The following is a 17,979-nucleotide window of genomic DNA, read 5'->3' as shown; positions in this document are numbered from 1 at the left end:
TCGTCAAGATCGTGGTTTTGCTGTTTCCCTGTTCAAGATTGTGTGTGGACTTTCTGGACTTTGGAATTGGACTCAATTTCCCAGTTACTGGGTGAGAAATTGGATTGTATTTAACCTGTGCCTTGTGTGTACCAGACAATCCCTTTGACATTTAAAAAATGAGTTTTTTCTGCTTTTCTGTTGATAAAGACTTTTGGTTTTCCTTCTATCGTGTGGTGTGTATCTTTTTGGACTAATTGCCCTGTACTTACGGGCAGTTGGGACATGCCGGCAGAGCAGGTTTATTTGTGTGTTATTTTTTTTTTTAGGACTGTTTCATTGTACCGGTATGTTATCTTCTGTAAACCTCCTGGAATATTGGGGGAGTATGACATGTATTATTGTAATAAATACCTAAATAGTTGCATTGATAATGATGATTACTTAATTAATTCATTAATATGCTGTCCCTCTAACCTATAAAGTGGCTGTGGGTGGCTTACAGACAGTAAAAAAAGCTAAAGATAATAAAAAATTTAAAAGCTACAGAACGAAGGAGACAGATGTCATGGGGATGAGACACCATTCCTCTGTGAAGGAGAAAGGCAGCTTTAAAATGTGATAAAATGTAATGCAGTGAAATGCATCCTCTTATCTCAATAGTCACCCTCAATATCAAGCAACACTCTCGGGGCCCCAAGCCAACCAGCAAAAGGTTTTTATAATCTTTGGAAGACCAAAAGGATGGCGCAATTCTCATTTCCAGGGGTAGAATCAGAAGTAAAATCCAATTTTTCTACTACCAGTTCTGTGGGTGTGGCTTCGTAGTCATGGCTTGGTGGGCATGGCAGGGAAGGATACTGTAAAATCTCTATTCCCATCCTACTCCATGGAAAGGATACTGCAAAATCATCACTCCCTCTCCACTCCTGGGAGAGGGATATAGCAAAATTTCAATTCCCGCCCCACTCTGAGGCCAGTCAGAAGTGGTATTTGTCAGTTCTCCAAACTATTCAAAATTTCTACTACTGGTTCTCCAAAGTACTCAAAATTTCTGCTACCAGTTCTCCAGAACCTGCTGGAATTCAACCCTGGGTAGAATGTTCCACAGGGTAGGAAGGAATGAAGAACAGGCTCTTCTTCTTGATTCTCCCAGCCAGCATTGCTTAGCAGCAAGCGTCTTCTGAAGGAGTGAGTAGAGTGAGCTAATCCCTTCGGGCAAGGCAGCTATTCAAATACCATGAATCCATGCCATAGAAGGCTTTACAGGTAATAACCAATACCTTAAAGTGGTCCTGCAAGCAAACTAATAGCCAATGCCATACACCCAACAGCAATTCTATATATGCTACCTTGGAGACCCGCTGAACTTTCTGCATCACTGCAATGACGTTTTCTCATTTTGAAAAAGAGTAATAATTCCACAAGAATTATATTATCCATATTTTCCCAAACCTTGGACAGAATTTGCAAAATTTTGTATATATAAAAAAAGGTTTCCAAACATGTATACTTTTTTTTAATAGTTTGAATCCTATATTAACAATATGTCCTTAAATAAAGATCATTAAAGCAAAACCCCATGGATAAATTATCTTTTAACATAATAATGGATTTGATTACTTGGTTTCATTTGGCCTGATTTGACTACCTATCTACTGTGTATACTTTTTTGTTTTCCAACAGGTTTTCTGCATATCGTTAGTTTGTTACTTTGAAGCTGATGAATTAATTTAAGAAAACTATGTAGAGTTGGTTCAATCATACACAAGTATAATTTAATACAAATGGTGCTTTATGCATTGATTTTTCCAACTGCTGTATAGAATTACTGTCACTAAAGAAGTCAGTGAAGCTGAACTAACTATGTTAAGTATTTTTGAAATTTATCTCCCGGTGTAATAAAGACTAAGTTATATAACAAACAACAAAATTAATATTAGAATGAATATGATACAGTCACTCTGCTGAACTCCATCTAATGAAATTCTTAAGTAATTAATAATTTGGATCCATAATATAAATTATTTGAATTTCAGGGAAAGTATATAAAGACTGCATATGTTTAATCTATAACCTTGATGGAGAACCTATGGCACACGTGTCACTGGTGGCATGCAGAGCCATATCGGAGGGCACATGAGACTTTGCCATGTTTCAGTGTGCATGTGCGGGCAGGCCAGCTGCATTTTGGCCTTGGGAAAGGCAGTTTCTTACTCCAGATGCTTCAGGAAAGCTTCCCTGAAGCCCAGGAGACAAAAAGATTGTCCAACATACAAACTGGAAGTTCAGAAAAATGCACTTCTGTTTTGCCATTGTGCTGTTTTTTTGCACTCCTGAGGGTTCAGGAGAGCTTCCTGAACCCCCAACATGCAAAAAAAAAAATGGCAAACTGGAAGTATGTTTTCCCAAATTTCCAGTTTGCCTGTTTGGGCATTCTTTTCACCTACCAGGCTTCAGAAAGACCTGTGCACATGCGGGGGAGGCAGAGAAGGTGGGATGTTTGCATGCATGGAGGGGGAAGGAGGGGTTGTGGGCACATGTATGCATGCTAGCACACCCTCACATTTCCCTTTTGGCATGCAAACCAAAAAAGGTTCACCATCACTGGTTTATAGCAATATTTTAAATATGCTGGATATTTTTTATATATATTAGTGCTGGTATAAAAGTTTGATGGGTGACTGTAGAAGTATCTAATTAATGTAAAGTCAATGTTTTTCATAAGCTTGTTTTACTAATTAGGAAATTCTGTTTACTTCTTTATTTGTTTATATAATTTATATGGTTAATCATATTAAACAGATAACTCTGGGCAATTAACAGACATGACAAAAACAATTATTAAAAAGAAAAATATTTGTACAAGAGAAACTGGAATAATGATGATACCACACATCTAACTCAAAACACATGTATTGGACTTCAGTAATATCCTTGGCCTAATGCCAGGAGGGGGTGGGCTCAGGTCTTCATGGTGTTACAGAATGACAAAATGATGGGTTGGTGGGGGCATCTAGATCTTAACAGAAAGTTGTTCCCTTAGGGAGAATGTCTCAAAAGATAAGACATATCTCCTACATCATACTATATTACATTGTTTTCTAAAAGGAACTAAGGCCTATCCATCTTAGAACTAGTAAAATGACCTGAAATCATTAAAGACAGGTAGTCCCACAAGTAATCTGGCCCTATGCTATGCAAACCTTTAAAAGTGATAATCAGCACCTTGATTTGCAGCTAGAGGATGAATGGGACAACTGCAACATGCGCAGTAGCTGTGTGACATGACAAAAACCTGAAGCTTTATGTGTTTATGCATTCTGAAGTAGCAAAAACTACAGAAATGTTTGATGGGTAGTCCCAGATGCATACAATTGGGAAATGAGACTAAGTGACCCACATTAGAACTTCCAACTAGTATATGTAAACCATGCTGAAAAATGACCTCACCAGCAGCTTCATATACACAGATGACTTCTTATAAAGATAACAGACCATCACCTCCTCAAAACATATGGAACTGGATAAGAGAATCTTTCATCACTGCTTGGATCCCACCGTTTATCACAGGATACCTTTATCAAGCAGGAAAAACAGATTTAAATTCAAATAGTAGAACTTTTAGCCACAAGGACCTTCATCACATCTTGAGGATTAACCGCCATAAAATCTTGATAGATAAGCAAGCAAAGACTTTGTCTCATATGACTTGTTTAGCCACTTTATACCAGACCAAAAATTTAACTGCAGAGTAAGTCTGGAATTATTGCTTTTTAAGGTAAGCTATAGTAACAAAACCTCGCAAGTCTGAATGTGTAGTGCCAGCCTTCCTTCTTATACCCCAGATGTTTCCAAATATTTTGTTTTCTAGACTTTAAAGAATTATTTAGTACCCTTTGGCTAAATAACGATTCTTGGGTATTTATTTCAGAACAACCTCTCTTTTTCTCTATATGACTTGTCAAGCTGAAGTCCAACTCCAAGTGACAGTTATTTATTTATTTTATTTTATTTATTTATTTTGTCCAATACATAATACACATTGAAGAGAATAGATGTGTAATAATATAAATAAAGAAAAGAATAGAAGAAAAGATATAAAAGTATAGGTGAACATATTTGAAAGGAAGAAAAGATAAATGAGATAAGGAGAGACAATTGGACAGGGGACGGAAGGCACACTGGTGCACTTATGCACGCCCCTTACTGACCTCTAAGGAACCTGGAGAGGTCAATCGTGGATAGTCTACGGGAAAAATGTTGGGGGTTAGGGGTTGACACTACTGAGTCGGGTAATGAGTTCCACGCTTCGACAACTTGGTTGCTGAAGTCATATTTTTTACAGTCAAGTTTGGAGCAGTTAATATTCAGTTTGAATCTGTTGCGTGCTCTTGTGTTGTTGCGATTGAAGCTGAAGTAGTCATTGACAGGTAGAATGTTGCCTATTCCAGTTGTATTCCAGTTGCCTGGAATAGTCCTTACGGTGATCCTGCCACTACCATAAGGAGGAAGCCTCAATCAGATCTCAATCAGGTGAAGCCATAGAGTTTCAGGTTTACAATGAAAACTTGTTGGATCTATTATTAGCCTCAGATGACCCATTGAATAAGACATCCATATTGTATCACTCCCATCTGCTTTTATTTGGGAATAAGCCTCAACATTTAGGATTCAGTGGTATTTTAATATTGTTCGTTAAGAAAAGGGGGGGAAAAGTTAAAATTTGTAAAATTTCAACAGCCACTAAGATAGTGAGGTAAGCAGTGCATAAATTTGATAACCAAACAGACAAACAAATAAATAAAATAAATTTCAACTACCAGATGTTACAACTATAATCCTAGGACAGCGTTGTGAATCTTTTCGGCACTGAGTGCCAAAATAGAAGCATATGCATGCATATGGCAGAGGTCTAGAAATTGGAATAGCAGTTCCCCAGTGCAAGCTGAGCTTTAGATTCTGGCATCCACATTCATGCCATTCACCTGGTCTTCCAGTTTATGGAGTGTGTGTGTGCGCAAAGACCAGCTGGCTGGTGCACATGTGCATACCAGAATCTGGAAGTGCAATGGGCAAAAGATGGCATGCCTGAAGGGATGGCTCTGTGTGCCACTTCCAACACATGTGCCGTAGGTTCACCTCATAGTCCTAGGACATGATATTGAATCAGACTTTGAGACTATGGGTCTTGCATCAAAATGATCTTGTGCTGCCCTGTACTTTGGTGCCATTAATAATATTAGTTATTTAATATTTTTAATTTGCTGAAGTTTTTAGGAGACGGTATATCTGATATTTATTTATTTATTAATCAGATTTGTATGCCGCCCCTCTCCGCAGACTCGGGGCGGCTCACAGCAATAATAATACAATGTAAACAAATCTAATATTTAAGTTAATTCAAAAAAATCCAATTTAGAAACCAATCATACATACTAGCATACCATGCATAAATATCACTATATGCAAACAAAACATTTAATAAAAGTGTTAGCTGTATGAAGTTAACATTAAAAATCTCCTCTGGGATGTAAGGATTAAACTAACAATTGGAGGACTTTTTATTTAATCAGGATTAAAAGTAACCAAACACAATCAAAGATCAGGGAAATCTGTTGAATAAAACATATCAAATAACTATAATGTTTATTTCTTAATCAATATATTGACCGGCTAAGGGCTGTAAAGCTTATCAAAGAAAAAGATTTTAATTAGGCAATAGAGCTAATTAGAATTGTATTAGTTCACAGGTGGAAACAAAATGCCATAATACTCAAGTTGATTTTTGTAAATATGTTACTATTGGAAAATTCTGAAATGCATGATTGAACCACACCGTCATAGCAAATCTTACCTTTATTTTTATATCTAATTTGTGAAACTATTTTAAGTCCAACTGTGCATGTGCTTCTTATGCCCCTCTAGGAAGAAGTAAACATTTTGCACCCCACCCAACTCTCCGATCTGGGCCTCAATTATTTTACTTATTATAATTTATTTATTTTACTTATTATAATTTATTTATTTTATTTATTTATTTATTAGATTTGTATGCCGCCCCTCTCTGTAGACTCGGGGTGGCTAACAACAATAATAAAACAACATATAAGAAATATAATATTTTAAATAACTAAAAACCCTTATTAAAAACCAAGCATACACACAAATATACCATGCATAAATTGTATAGGCCTGGGGGAAGGAATATCTCAATTCCCCCATGCTTGATGACAGAGGTGGGTTTTAAGGAGCTTACAAAAGGCAAGGAGGGTAGGGGCAATTCTCTGGGGGGAGCTGATTCCAGAGGGTCGGGGCTGATACAGAGAAGGGTCTTCCCCTGGGCCCCGTCAAATGACATTATTTAGTCAATGGGACCCGCAGAAGGCCAACTCTGTGGGACCTAACCGGTCGCTGGGATTCATGCGGCAGAAGGCGGTCCTGTAGATATTCTGGTCTGATGCCATGAAGGGCTTTATAGGTCATAACCAACACTTTGAATTGTGACCGGAAACTGATCGGCAACCAATGCAGACTGCGGAGTGTTGGTGTAACATGGGCATACCTAGGGAAACCCATGATTGCTCTCGCAGCTGCATTCTGCACGATCTGAAGTTTACGAACACTCTTCAAAAGTAGCCCCATGTAGAGAGAGTTACAGAAGTCGAGCCTCGAGGTGATGAGGGCATGAGTGACTGTGAGCAGTGACTCCTGGTCCAAATAGGGCTGCAACTGGTACACCAGGTGAACCTGGGCAAACGCCCCCCCTCGCCACAGCTGAAAGATGTTTCTCTAATGTGAGCTGTGGATCGAGGAGGACGCCCAAGTTGTGGACCCTCTCTGAGGGGGTCAATGATTTCCCCCCTCAGGGTGATGGACGGACAGATGGAATTATCCCTGGGAAGCAAAACCCACAGCCACTCCATCTTATTAGGGTTGAGTTTGAGTCTGTTGACACCCAACCAGACCCCAACAGCCTTCAGGCACCGGCACATCACATCCACTGCTTTGTTGATTGGACATGGCGTGGAGATGTACAACTGAGTGTCATCTGCATACTGATGATACCTCGCCCCATGCCCTTGGATGATCTTTCCCAACGGTTTCATGTAGATATTAAATAGCAGGAGGGAGAGGACCAATCCCTGAGGCACCCCACAAGGGAGAGACCTAGAGGTCAACCTCTGACCCCCCACTAACACTGACTGCGACTGACTGGAGAGGTAGGAGGAGAACCACTGAAGAACAGTGCCTCCCACTCCCAACCCCTCCAGCCGGCACAGAAGAATACCATGGTCAATGGTATCGAAAGCCGCTGAGAGGTCAAGAAGCACTCTTATAAGCTCAAAGCACTCACAGAATGGTATGTTCGAAGCTTTCACCCAGCTGCAGAAGATGCTCTTCCTTTTCGAGCAACACACTGTTCATAGCTACCGCGGTGCCACTGAGAACAACAAGAACCCATACAGCTATCCCACCCTGCCTGGCCACCTTCTCTTCTGAGCTCGGAGCAGTGTGCACCTGGGAAAACACTCCCCCTCTGGGGGAATCGATCGAGAGGGACCACACATGTGCCCTGGGTTCATATGCACCCCCTGGCATCGCTCTACACTCCCCCAAGGGGGCGGGCCCCACTATTTGAGAAATACTGGTTTAACTAGTTACGGCAAATTTCATTAAAGCTATTTAGAAAGAACAATTAATCAGTGGAACAGCTTGCCTCCAGAAGTTGTGAATGCTCCAATACTGGAAGTTTTTAAGAAGTTGTTGGCTAGCCATTTGTCTGAAGCGGTGTAGAGTTTCTTGCCGAAACAGGGCATTGGACTAGACGTCCAATATCCCTTCCAATTCTTTTATTCTATTATATTTCAAAAACCTTTTAGAATAGAATAGAATAGAATGGACACACAAGGAATTTGTCTTGGTGCATATGCTCTTTTACTAATTTTAATAATTTTTGCAGTACTGTGAAGGTGTAAATATTTTCTATTTGTTTAAAACAACAACCACAACATATACTTGCATTTAAAACACCATGCATTATATCATCCTTGAATAAAAGAACAGTATTTTAAGCCTTTAGTAAGCACTTTAGATTAAAATTTCTGTTTTCTTAAGAGACAGAACATATATTTTATTGCTCTAACCTGCAAATTTTTCTATGCCATAACCATTTAGTATGGAGTCATTTCATTACACATATATGTATAATACAAAGAAAGAGGGAGGAAGAAAGAGACAAAAAAACTTTGGCATACATTTGCATTGTTGAAGAACAAAAACCTTCCATTTCAGGGATGTTCTTTCTCTCATCCTGTTAAAAATATCTCTTTGATAATGTCTTGATGAAAATTGTAAGGCACTATCCCAACCTTCTCATTTTTATCAGAGTTAAGAAAAGGGAAGAGCAAAGAAAATGTTACTAGGATTTATGGTCAAGTCACATATACAGTATATAAAACAGAGTTGCATTTAAATCTGCTGAAAAAATTGATTTGCTCACTATATTTAAATCAGTTGATGTATCTTTTTTGTATATAATAAATTTTATTGATTTTTGTAATGATAAAAAGATACACACTACATATAACACAGTGCTCAGTGATTTGTGCACCCACCAACAGACAACATTCAAACCCCACCACCAAAATGAGGGTATACTTTATATATAGCCTTTTAAACTAAGATCAAGACCAAGCTACAAAGAATAAATTGGAATTTATAATATGTAAATAGACATATTGATCTTAGTCAATTGACGTATCTTGACACTTCTCATGTTGTTATGCAGATCAAAATACCTCCTTCATTATTTTGTAAATGGATTGAAGGCACAAACAAAATATACCGTATTTTTTGGTGCATTAGACGCATCTTTTTCCTCCCCCAAATAGGCTGATAATTTGGGTGCGTCTTATACACTGAATGTAGCTTTTTTCCCCAGCCCTAACTAGATGCTAACTATCTTCCCAGCTCTTACCTTGCAGCCTCTTTCAATGTTTCTCTCTGTGAATAATGTTTTCCAAGCCCTAAGTCTTTGCAGGGTTTGTTTCATTACTCTAACTTACTCTGACTAAGTTTCTTTCTAGCCCTAACCAGGTGCTAGTGATGTTCCCAGCTCTTATCACTTGCAAGCTCTTTCATTGTTAATTTCTGCCAAGAATGTATTCCAAAACCTGTCTTTGTAGGTTTTTTTCATTTACTTGCTCCAGATATTTCTTTCCAGCCCTAACCAGGTGCTATTAATGTACCCAAGCTCTTTCATTGTTACTCTCTGTGAAGAATGTTTTCAAGCCCTAAGTCTTTGCAGGGTTTGTTTCATTACTCTAACTTTCTCTGAACATTCAAAGAATGTTGGAAAGAAGAATGTTTTCCAAGTCCTAAATCTTTGCAGGGTTTTTTCCATTGCTTTACTTGCAATGTAAGGAAGCTCTGAGGAAGGTATCAGGTGGGGTGTGAGTTCAGATGGGGATGGCTAGCTTTCCACCTGGTCCTTTTCTTTTAAAGAGAGAGATAGAGAAAAGGGGGTGGGCGAGTAACAAGCTTCTCTGGAGAAAGAAATGTGTATCTCCCATCAATTGCAATGTAAAGACAGAAAGACAGAAAGAAAGACAGAATTACACTGCAATGTAATGAGTCTGTCATCTGCACCTCTATAACTATCTGGTTTGGTTCTGCAACCCAACAAGACCGACACAGACTTCAGAGATTAATCAGAACTGCAGGGGGGGAAAACCCCCGATTACTGCCAACTTGTAGGTTGAAGTAGTCTATGTGAATATCTAATTTATCTGTTTTTTATATCTTCTCACAATCGGACATCCTGAAGTACATTTTTAAAGAAAACAAATCTTATAAGTTTATTTTTATTTATTTATTTAATTAGACTTCTATGCCACCCAATCTCGAAGGACTTACAATAAAAGGCTTACAATAAAGTTGTACTCTTTCTTTTTTTTTCTTCGTGATAGGAATCTGAAATTTAAATGGAATTCTGGTTGTTGTTGTTGTTGCTATTATTATTATTATTATTATTATTATTATTATTATTATTATTATTATTATTATATCATGTATTTAGGAAGGATGAAAAAATATCATTTGAACTTAAAGCAGCTGCACTATTACTAGTACAATGCTATTTTATCTGTGCAGTTATTTCTGATTATTTGTTTTAAATGAATACTATTGTTCAGTTTGTGTTCATGGAGAGTAGAAAGTCAACATAAAAAGTTAGATCACATGCAATAATTGTAAACTATATGAAGTGTAGTTTATTCCTTTAAAATGTAAATGTAATTTCAATCAAGGAAACATAGGAGTCTACTTACATTCTTTAACCTTTTAAATCACTGCTGCAACCACATAATATAAATCAATACTGTGAATTTTACAAATGATTCATCAGTAAATAATTATAATTCATCAGAGAATATTCAAAGAAATATCTGGCCCATGCTTGTCATTGATGTATTACATTTTATGTGCACTTGTGAATTATCTGTATATGAAGTTTTAAAATTTCATAACCGCAGAAGGAAAATGATTTTAATCTCCATGCATGTTCTATCTTGCTCCTGTGAGATGAATATTCCTAATATTTCATAACAGTACTGCACAATCCATCAATTTCCCTCCACCACACATAATATTGAAGGTTAGGAATAATTCTAAAATCATTTGAGCTGCTGGAATTCCCAAATAAGCTCAGTAAAGATATTTATTTCCAAAGGCAGCAGTTATCTGTAAATTTTTTTTTAATCTGTTGCTACTTTTTTCTAAGTAACCTTTTTACTCTAATACTGTAATTAGAATTATAAAATTTGACAGCTTGGAAAACTCAGGATACAGCTAAATCAAATTAAATGGTATAATCTAGCCTTTATAATGCGATATGAAATTTCCCAATTGTCAAAATGTATAAGCAAACAGCAACAGCTGACTGAGGATTCTGAGAGGGCCAACTCTACATTTTCAATGGATTCTAATAGGGACATATGGGGAAGTTTCAAAAAAATTCAAGATGGAAGCTGCAGTTATACAATCTGACTTTTAAAAAATATATCAGGCACATGATTGGTATGTTTTAATCTCAGGTAATTATTCGACTTCTTTTACTGTTTGTATTTATTCTTATATTTGTATAAATAATACTCATGTGAAAAGAGTTTGGCTTTAATTACACATTTGCAGCCACCATCTTGAACCACCATTTTTGCTTCCTTCAGGAATGCCCTTGGGGTCCTGGTTAGAAAGATCTTCTCAACACTCCTATTATATTATTACTGGAATTTATTTTACCAATACAAAAATTAGGTCATACCGCTATGTTAACTTCCCTCTTAAAAAGTCAAAAGACATTTATTTGTTGAATTTCTGTCACAACTTTCTTTCAAGATTTCATAATGATGGATCTTATCTGAGATAACAATGAAGATTTTTATAGGGAGGAGGTGAAGGTTTTGGTGGACTGGTGCAATAAAAATATCTTTATTTGTTTGTTTGTTCGTTCGTTCATTTATCAAAACTTATACAAGATAAAAGTTAGTGGTATAAACATAAACATACAGAAAGTAAATACAGATAAATGAGGACAGGACAGTAGGACAGGGATGGTAAGCATGCCGGTGCATTTATCCATGACTCTCTCAGGAATGGGCTAAGGTCGACAGTAGACAATTAAAGATTAAAGTTTTGGGGGTTTGAGGAAGAAACTACAGAGTCAGGTAATTCATTCCAGGCATTGATCACTTGTTACTGAAGTCATATTTTCTGCAGTCCAGTTTCAAGCGATTTATGTTGAGTTTGAATCTATTGTATGCTTGTGTATTATTGCAGTTGAAGCTGATATATTCATTGACAGGTAGGATAATGTGGTTGATGATTTTATGAGCTACGTTTAGATCAGATAAAAGGTGACATCTAAACTACATTTAGAGCAGATCGAAGGCGGCATCTAAGCCCCAAATTTCAAGCCTGGTGGAATAAGGTATTCTGTTGAGAGTAAAGGAGTGGAAGACTCTTCTTGTGAAATATTTCTGGATTTCTCAATTGTAATGAATGTCCAATATGCCGTGCATGTTCCAGACAGGTGAGCTGTATTTGAGAATTGCTTTAGCAAATATTTTGTCATATTCCATTTTGTATCAAGGTTGCAGCTGTAGAGGTGGTCAATCTGGGGGTGCAGGTAATTAAAAATCTGACTTGGTCTCTTCACACGTTATCTTTAGTGAAGTGTGCAAACCAGTGTTTGCACTTCCTGTGTTGGATGAGAATAGCATATCTTTCTGCTTCTGTCCTGGCCACTTTTTACAGAGACGTGGTGGCTGCAGTGACTCAGATAGAACGACGGCGCCGGACTTACCCGGCAGCAGGCTTTGCTGGAGGGACCAGGAGACACCGGACCCTCATGGCGGCCGCCATCTTGGATCCCGAGCGAAGTCTCGTGTGATGAGACTTCGCTCGGGATTTTTCGGGCCTGAATGGCCCGGCTGCTGATTGGTCCGGGCGGGGCCTGCTTGCCCTATATAAGGGCGAGCAGGCCCGAGGCTCAGCCTTTTTGCCCGGACAGCAGCAACGAGCAGACATCCGCCCACCCTCCCTATTTTGCAGTGTGCTTAGGGGTCGCCCTTAGGGGGCCGAATGGGAATTTTTTGCAGTTCTGCCTCTTAGCCGGGCTGTTTTTTCGCCCATTCCACACTGGGGAGATGGATGTGCGGTTAGGGGGTGCTTGCATTTTATTAGGTTAATTGGCTTACCTTTGGTCATTTGGGTAGGCAGGTTAGGGGCGGAAAACTTGGGGGTGGTTTAGCAACCGCGCGTTCTCCCTTGGGCATCTTTGGGGATGATTGACAGGTTCCCTGCAAGCTCATGGAGGGAGCGAGTGCCTGAGCAGCTGGGGGGAACCTGTCTTTGGGTCCTGCACCTTTAAATTCCCGGATTGGGGTTAGCCGGTGGGACCCCCCTCATGCAAAGCATGGCAGGGTCGCAGGGGATGGAGTGGTCCCTCACCTGGACTTGCATCGAGATACGCCCATGAGTTGCCCAGGAAGTTTTTTGCCCTAACGTCATTTCCGCCCCGGAAGTATTTGTTTGACCCTGCAGGTCCAGTTCCGGGTCATAGTTGATTATGCTAATATATGCAAATTTAATGAATACATTATGCAAATTTATGTTAATAAAATGACCCATTTTAAATCCAGCTCTTGTGTCCGTGTCGTTACTCCGTCTCTCCAGCAAAGCTCATTCAGAGAGTGGTAAGGACATCTGAGAAGATTATAGGAACTTTGCTTCCCACTATTCAGGATACTGCTTATAAGTCCTATGTGCATCACTCGCCCAGATGTGGAGAAAAGAAGAGATTCCAGCAGAAAGTAACATTATTGGCAAAATATACAGATGTGTAGAGATGGACGAAATGACCAAGGAGATTAAGGGAACAACAAATAAAGAAACTAACAAGATATGGTATAAATGGTATGAATGGATCCAAAACAGAAAAAAGTGTAATAATATATGGTGTCAGTGTATATAAAAATAAACATTCACACAGTACGGATATACTAATAGATGAAATGAATAACAATAAGCATAATTAACTCTTTACTGGTTAAAATAAGAGATACTAACACGTTATTCTTTTTTGTTTTATTTATTATAAATGTGTGTGTCGTGTGTGTGTGTGTGTGTGTGTATGCTTATTCTTTGAACTGAATACATTGTGTTATGAAATTATAAAATCTACTACTGTAGATTTTGTAACAGCCTTGTTCCTTATGCCATCTGTCTTGTAAATTTGCCAAAAATAAAAATAAAAAAATGGTATGTGTGTGTGTTCAAACTAGACTGTGATATTTATCTAAGACATACAATATATATATATGTATGGGAGTAAATAGTATATGTATAGTAATTATCTTGCAACAAATTTTCATTTTAATGTATGCTGATTAGTGCACATTTAAAGTGACAAAGTTCTGTTCTATTCTATTCTATTCTGTCCATATTAATGTCTTTCATTTATTTCAACAACAATAACACAGTGAGTGAGATACGCTGGGTTCATAAAGAATGACTAACTCCAAATCATCTAAAAACTTCCCTGTGCAAGTCTTGGTCTCTTTGGTTTCTATCCAACTTTTTAACTATGTTGGTGGAATGGTGTTGCTTCAAATAATCAGGGAAGACACTTTTATTCAGTCCATTTCCCTCAGTCCCTCACATTTCCTTAGCATTTCTGTCAAAGCTAGGACAATCTTCATCAAAAGTAGTTGTTCTGCACTGAGACAGAAATGCATTCTAAGGAATGTGATTTAAGCTTTGGTCTAATGCATGCTGTTTATGACATACATTCAGGAAAGGGATAGCGTAAACATTATTTCTGGAAACTGAAAGTTTGAAAATTATTGTACTAAACTTTCAGAAGCATATTGACCAGACAGCACAGTCATTTCAGACAACAAAGTATTGGAGATAAGAGAGAAAAATGCTGCTCTGAGATAATAAGGTGTACAAACAGCACTTTCCTATCTGAGCTAAGCTGATAATTAGCACCCAGATGATGTGATGTGATATGATCCTATTATCCTTGTGTCTTTACTTAGGACATCATAGATAACTTAGTCACAGTGACAAATGTAGGCCACTTCTCCAGTAAGCTTTTAATTTCCCCCCCCAAAAATCATTTATCAGCAGATTAGTGTATTTACCTTTTTAATCCAAATATTAGTGGGATTAATAAAGATTAGTTTCTTTAAATGCAATTTTAAATCAAAGTTTCTATTTAAAATTCTGCAGTTATAAAATTTTTCTTCTTGTCAATGCATTATTGGTACAATGATTACACAGCTCAACAAATGGAAAGATATTCATCTCCTATCAAAAGAGGACTAGCCAAAGAAGTATTTGTAAAGTGCAGGTAAAGATACATTGATGGATATAAAGTAAAATAAATGAAGAGAGAGAGACTAATGAAAGCAAAGAAAAGCAATTGGATGCTGCTGAACTGAACTTTTAAATATTTTGGGAAGGATTTTGGACTGAAGAAATGGCTACATTTTAAATATTTTGGGAAGGATTTTAGACTGAAGAAATGGCTACATTAAAAAAATGAATCCTATTACTGACAATAAATTAATGTGCCATTTTAAAAAGCTGTTAATGATAGTTCCTCATATATCAGATATGCTATGCTTTCTTTTGTATACAAAACTCAGACATTTACACAAAAATTAGCTCTACGTTAACGGCGGGTTAGACTTATCTGCATACCAGTGTATGCACACATCCTCCTAATTCGGGCATGCCCATGTGCATGTCCCTTGCACAATTTTGCTTCCATGCATGTGCAGGTAGCAAAAACGTCAAAATCTCTCAAGGGATGCTCATGCATGTGTGATTTCAGCAATTTTTTGCTTCTGTGCATGTGAGCATCTACTTGCAAGATTTTGATTCTGCAAAGCAAAAAAAGCCCAAAAATTCAAAGAAAAAAAAAGAGAGAGAGAGAGAGATGTCACTGCCCGATGGAGTGGCACCAGAGTGGTTGCACGCATATAGCACGATCTAGTGGCCACTACAAGAATGGAGTTGCCTAGCGCCCCGGTAGGAACCCACCACTGCTATACATACATTTTACAAATGAAGAAAGGGGAGTTTTTCATGGTAGAATAATATCATGGGGGAAGGGTATGATATTTTTTTTAAAAAAATAAAAAGTGAATATATTAATGTCAAGAATTGCATATTTACACACTGCCTCTTTTTTCATCTGCCAATTGGAGCAAGGCCTTTTGCAATAGAAATAGTGGGATGACTTTCATGACTTTGTTTTATTACTATCTAGCTGGATTACTTGGGTAAACTGTCTCAAGGAAAGCTTATGCCTTATCACGTTGAACAACCACTGATTAAAACTTGCACAGATAAACATTGCATGTTGGGCAAGAATCCAGATAAATTGATAACTGGGTAATTAGGCTCATGCACGAAGACTATAGCTTTTGCCTAAGTGACAATATCTCTCCTCAAAACAAATTAACAGTTTATATTTCTGGCCATTCTTGGGTTACCAAAGCATGAACGCTAACTTGTTTTCAGATAAATCATTCATCAAAGGGTGATCTTTAAACATTGTCTTTAAAGGGGCCTTTTTGAACCCAAAATAGAGGAATCTCTAAAAATTGCCTCTCATTCTATTTTGTTTTCTTCCTTTCTTTGCTTTGGTAGAGAGAGTTTTTGAATATATATTTATTGTTAGAGGTGGAAGAATACAATTGTGCTGTTCTCCTAACTTATTTTCGTCACTCCGAGAACTGAATTATTTTACTTCTTAACCTAAAATAAGGGTGGGAAAATTTCTTAATAATATCTGCTTGTGGAATTTCAGGGAATAATGGAAAGCCTGTTAGGCTACAAAGGGCAAGAAAAGAAACTCACACCATATTCCTGTTTATCTCACAATTAAACACAAAACAATCTAATTCACCTAGATATTTATGTTTATTCCCCTCACTTTTAACATCAGCATGAAACTTCTGAGTTAAGTTAACTATAAATTTGGCTTGAAATATTATCAATAGGCTCATGATATCCAATTAAGCATTTCAACCTTGGCCATCAAAACAACATCGTTAAAGTTCTGAGTCTGACCCAATATGAGGAAGCTATGTTGGACGGGTTTGCAAGAAACAGTCTCAATCCTGGCTTGTTTGATCTTCCTGATTTTGGGAGTCTTCTATATTTAGTCTTTAATAGGATTGTACTAGTGCAGTGATGGTGAACCTATGGCACGGGTGCCACAGATGACAGACGGAGCCATATCTGCTGGCACATGAGCCGTTGCCTTAGCTCAGCTCCAACATGCATGTGTGTGCCAGCCAGCTGATCTTTGGATCACACAAAGGCTCTGGGAGGGCATTTTTGGTTTCCAGAGAACCTCTGGAGAGATGGAGGAGGGTATTTACCCTGCCCCGCCTCCAGGGAAATCTTTGGAGCCTGGGGAGGGTGCAACACGAGCCTACTGGTCTCACCAGAAGTTGAGAAACAGGCCATTTCCAGCTTCCAGAGGGCCTCCAGAGAGTGGGGGAAGCTGTTTTTGCCCTCCCCAGGCATTGAATTATTCAATTCAATTCAATTTATTAGATTTGTATGCCGCCCCTCTCCGTAGACTCGGGGTGGCTCACAACAATAACAACACAATATATAACAAATCTAGCAATTAAAAGTCATTAAAAATCCCTTATTGAAAAGAAAACATACACACAAGCATACCATGCATAAATTGTATAGGCCTGGAGGAGATGTCTCAGTTCCCCCATGCCCAGCGGCAGAGGTGGGTTTTAAGAAGTTTACGAAAGACAAGGAGGGTGGGGGCAATTCTAATCTCTGGAGGGAGCTGGTTCCAGAGGGTCGGGGCTGCCACAGAGAAGGCTCTTCCCTTCGGTCCCGCCAGATGACATTGTTTAATCGACGGGACCCGGAGAAGGCCAACCTAACTGGTCGCTGGGATTCGTGCAGCAGAAGGCAGTCTCAGAGATATTCTGGTCTGATGCCATGAAGGGCTTTATAGGTCATGATTAACACTTTGAATTGTGACCAGAAACTGATCGGCAACCAATGCAGACTGCAGAGTGTTGGTGTAACATGGGCATACCTAGGGAAGCCCATGATTGCTTTTGCAGCTGCATTTTGCACGATTTGAAGTTTCCGAACACTCTTCAAAGGTAGCCCCATGTAGAGAGCGTTACAGTAGTCGAACCTCGAGGTGATGAGGGCATGAGTGACTGTGAGCAGTGACTCCTGGTCCAAATAGGGCCGCAACTGGTACACCAGGTGAACCTGGGAAAACACCCCCCTCGCCACAGCTGAAAGATGGTTTTTTAATGTTAGCTGTGGATCGAGGAGGACGCCCAAGTTGCGAACCCTCTCTGAGGTGGTCAATAATTCCCCCCCAGGGTGATGGACGGACAAATAGAATTGTCCTTGGGAGGCAAAACCCACAGC

The sequence above is a fragment of the Erythrolamprus reginae genome, chromosome 2 (assembly GCF_031021105.1).
Source record: "Erythrolamprus reginae isolate rEryReg1 chromosome 2, rEryReg1.hap1, whole genome shotgun sequence".
NCBI lineage: Eukaryota > Metazoa > Chordata > Lepidosauria > Squamata > Dipsadidae > Erythrolamprus > Erythrolamprus reginae.
This window is presented reverse-complemented; position numbering follows the sequence as displayed.